A 4231-nucleotide genomic window follows, 5' to 3' on the forward strand; every position below is an offset into this window, starting at 1 on the left:
ACATTTACAACAGTGCTTATATATTGGCTACAACAACAACAAAAACCCAAACCTGAGAAGTTTGAGGCTGGTCAATCCTAGATATAGATTATCAGCTCTGTTATTTGTTCACATTCAAGATATGAGTGTATTTTTGCAACTTTCAGCAATGGCACTGATAATCAAAAACTTGCTTTTGGGGAAAAATTATTCCATGTTAGCTTAAAGCATTGTTTGTGATCTTCTCTCTGCTCTGAGTCAGTAAAGCAGACCTGTGAGTTTTCAAATTAGAAATGTGTCTTCAGAACCAGAATATACTCTCTGGGGTCTCTGGTCCCAGCTGCTTGCTATGTTACAGTAACGTGTAACTTAAGGTTGTCTGCAAAACTTCCCAAACAAACTTTATATTTAGTATTTTGCAGTGACGGATGAGAAACACAGAGTTCAATTATTATATCTGAATGGAGAATATATGTTCTTGTAACAATTTCCATTACCTCTGTGTTAATGAGCTGGAGTTTTCACAGCAGCAATTTCTCGACTATCTCCTGATGGTGATGGGAAATTACACAGAGTACAAATTTTCTCAACAACTGCTCATCCTTTCAAACATGTGTCATACTTTCTATTTTGGGCTTAGATTAAATCATTGGAAAAAAGGACTGCGGGGTTAAGATTTTGAAAGCAGAATGGGAAAGTTGACTGCTCATAGATTTGCAATTTGATACACCTCCACTTTGATGAGGGGCGGACGCATCTCTCCAGAGAAACTTGCTCTCAGGTGGTCAAATCTATTCACCCAAGAGAAGGGTGGGTTTCCTAGCCAGGGTATATCAAGAAGTAAGAAAGAATTCTCTATTCTTATTTTTTTTGTTTGTTTTGCTTTTTGGGTCACACCCGGTGATGCTCAGGGGTTACTCCTGGTTTTGCACTCAGGAATCACTCCTGGCAGTGCTCAGGGGACCATATGGGATGCTGGGAATCGAACCCGGGTTGGCCGTGTGCAAGGCAAACGCTCTACCCCCAAGAATTCTCTATTCTTATCTTCTGCAATTCTCGAAAAAAAAAAACAGAAAGAAACTATATATAGAGGCAGTACAAGGGGTAAAGTGCTTGACTTGCAAGCAGCTGCCCTGGGTTCATTGCCCAACACCCAATATGGTACCTGTCAGGAGTGACGCTTAAGCACAAAGTCAGGAGTAAACCCTTAGCATAGTAGCTGTGCCCTACCCATCCCTACCAAGAAAATGAACAAACAAAAAGAGCATATTCCTAAAGGCTGTTTTCATAATAATGGGATCAAATCTAAAATGAAATTCAAATGCTCAGGACTGAGCAGGGCAGCTGATATTCTTGAAGCTCTTATGACACACTACCAGGACCTCCAAATAAAATGAATGATTTACACTGTTCTTCATTCACAATTCACTGCTCAGAAGTCTATAAGGAAGATGAAGCCAGCATAGACGCCTATGGCACGGCTCTGAAGTTCAGTCTTACCACTCACATAACCAGTTGCAGAGTTTGCCTTGCATCCATTGTTATTTGCTACTGATTATTAATCAAAAACACTGGGCTGCATCTGAGGTGCACATATACCCAGTTATGTAGACAGATTCTTCCGATTTCACTAAATATTCTGAAAGTATTTTTGAACTGTACAAGCACCTCTTGTGTCCCAGTTATATCCTAACTTCACCACATAACTATAGGCAAATATTGCATTCACTTTGTTTTTTCTGTTATTGCTTTGGAGCCATACCTGGTGTTGCTCAAGGCTTACTCCTGGCTCTATGCTCAGGGATCTTTCCTAGTGGGAACTGTATGTGTTGTTGGGGGTGGGGTGGGGGTTGAAGTTGAATTGAGGTCAGCTGCATGTAAAGCAATGTCTTAAGCCCTGTACAATCTCTCTAGCCCTTCTTGCATTATTTTATTGGGTTTTTTGTTTTGTTTTGTTTTCGGGGGCTAGTTCTCAGGGCTTACTCCTGACTCTATGCTCAGGGTGGTATTCTCCTAATGGTATTCTGGGGACCATACACAGTGCTGGGGGGTCGAATTGAGATCAGTTGCATGTAAAGCAATGCATTAAGCCTTTGTTGCTTTCTTTTGTTATATTTTGTCTTGTTTGGAGGCTACCTTGAGAAATAATCAAGGCTTTTTCCTGGCTCTGTGCTAGGAGGTCACTACTGGTGGTGCTTGGGGAACCATGTGCCATGCCAAGATCAAACTGGCATCAGCATCAGCTGTGTGCGAGGCAAATGCCTTTTCCCCTGTACTAGCCCTGGTAATCTATTTAAATATCAATCTGCTCAACCATAAATGGGGGATAAAAATACTAGCCTTTTTGGATTGAAAGAATTGAACAAAATAAATCATGCAAAGCATAGAGTCTAATAAGTACTCAATAGAATATGGCTTTAATTATCGATAATAAAAATAAAATATGTCCATTGTAGAAAATGCATCCAAGTATAAAATAATAATCATACATAAATCTATACTCCCAATATAACCAATGAAAAATTATGACGTATTTTCTGGGTTTTGTAATAATGCTAAACAATACATTTCTTTGTTTTGAAAAAGTTTTGAAGATGTATAAGTAAAAAAGAAAAGTACAGAGGATACCTATATATCCTTCACCTAGTTAAGAATTATAAATCTTGTTACAATATTTGCTTGATTTATCTACATATGTGTGTATTTTTCATATCTATGTACATGTTTTTTCTGAAATATATAAAATTAAAACCGGGACACTTCAATCCTAAATATTTCAATATGTACCTCCTATATAAAAGGTCATTCTTCACATAATCACAATATCATGATCACAGATCATTAATTATTCAGTTGATATTCAAGCTTTCTCTCCCTCCCTCCCTTCTTCCTCCCTTCCTTCCTCTCCTCTCCCTCCCTCTCTCCCTCCCTTCCTTCCTCCCTCCTTTCCTTCCTTCCTCCCTTCCTCCCTTCCTTCCTCCCTTCCGCCCGCCCTCCCTTCCTTCCTTCCTTCCTTCCTTCCTTCCTTCCTTCCTTCCTTCCTTTCTTCCTTCCTTCCTTCCTTCCTTCCTTCCTTCCTTCCTTCCTTCCTTCCTTCCTTCCTTCCTTCCTTCCTTCCTTCCTTCCTCCTTCCTTCCTTCCTTCCTTCCCTCCCTCCTCCCTCTCTCTTTCCTGTTCCCTTTCCTTCTTTCTGTTTTTGGAGCCACATCTGGCAGTTCCCAAAGCTTATTCCTTACTCTAAGTTCAGGGATCACTCCAAGTTGGGTTTGGGTTTAGGGGACCATATGTAGTACCAGGGATGGAATCGGGATTGGCCATATGCAAGGCAAGTAGCCTGCCTGCTCTACTATCTCTCTGGCCCAAGTTTCTTAACTGTCTCCAAAACAGACCTATTGCTATTTTCTTCTCCCCCAAACCAATTCATTCCTTGTAATTGGTTATTCTTTGTGAGCTCTCTTTACTTAAAGGAAATGGGAAATATTTCATGAATGTGTGTGTCTTCCTCACGCAGGGGCTGCACTGACTTCTCTGCATTCTTCCAGTTTCAATTTATGTACTGCCAAAGTGAGCCTTGGCTATGTTTCTTGTTTTGCAACAATCTTTTGTCCAATTCTAAATTGGAGACATTTTATAATCTTAATCTAAAGATACTTTTTAATGATACATATATTATGTTATCATAATCGTTGCTAATTCTTTAGCCTTAAACACCCTAGTTATATGAATTCGTTTCATAACTCTTGCTAAAATGAATACCTTTAAACAATAATTTTGTCTCTTCTGATGACTTCTAATATTTGGATATTTTCTAAAAGATAAAAAAATTTGCAAGGACTTCTTCATATTATTGCATTGCTTTCTGGAAAGATTTTCTTTCTCTGCTACTATTCCTTTAAGTATTTGCTCATGCCAGAGGAGTGAGTCCTTATTCCCACTTTGTCTTCTAAGTCCTAGTTTAAATGAAATGTTGTGTGTGAGAAGTGGGGGGGGAGGGGAATTTTATGGTGATCTTTAGCGGGTATGCAGCTGTATTATGCCTCCACAATGGGTCCCTTTTAAGATTAGCTGGTTAGCAGTTTTTTCCTGTTGAGGAAAAAGGACTGAGGAAAAATGCCATGATTTTTTATGATCAGTGAAATTTACTGATTGCTTTTTGTATTAAGCTAATTTTTAGTAAATTTTAACAAAAAATTCCTGGTTTTTTAATTTCTCCAGCACAATGGACACACACCTATGAAATATAACTATATCT

The 4231-nt window shown here is 39.0% G+C and overlaps 1 non-coding gene across 1 annotated transcript; it reads right to left on the bottom strand.

Annotated features, from left to right (window-relative positions):
- Positions 1-3445: 3445 nt before the first annotated feature.
- On the bottom strand, positions 3446-3547 carry LOC129402913 (U6 spliceosomal RNA). Its single transcript, XR_008628933.1, has one exon. It is a non-coding gene; the product is annotated as a U6 spliceosomal RNA (small nuclear RNA).
- Positions 3548-4231: the final 684 nt, after the last annotated feature.

The sequence above is a fragment of the Sorex araneus genome, chromosome 2, assembly GCF_027595985.1.
Source record: "Sorex araneus isolate mSorAra2 chromosome 2, mSorAra2.pri, whole genome shotgun sequence".
Classification (NCBI taxonomy): Eukaryota; Metazoa; Chordata; class Mammalia; order Eulipotyphla; family Soricidae; genus Sorex; species Sorex araneus.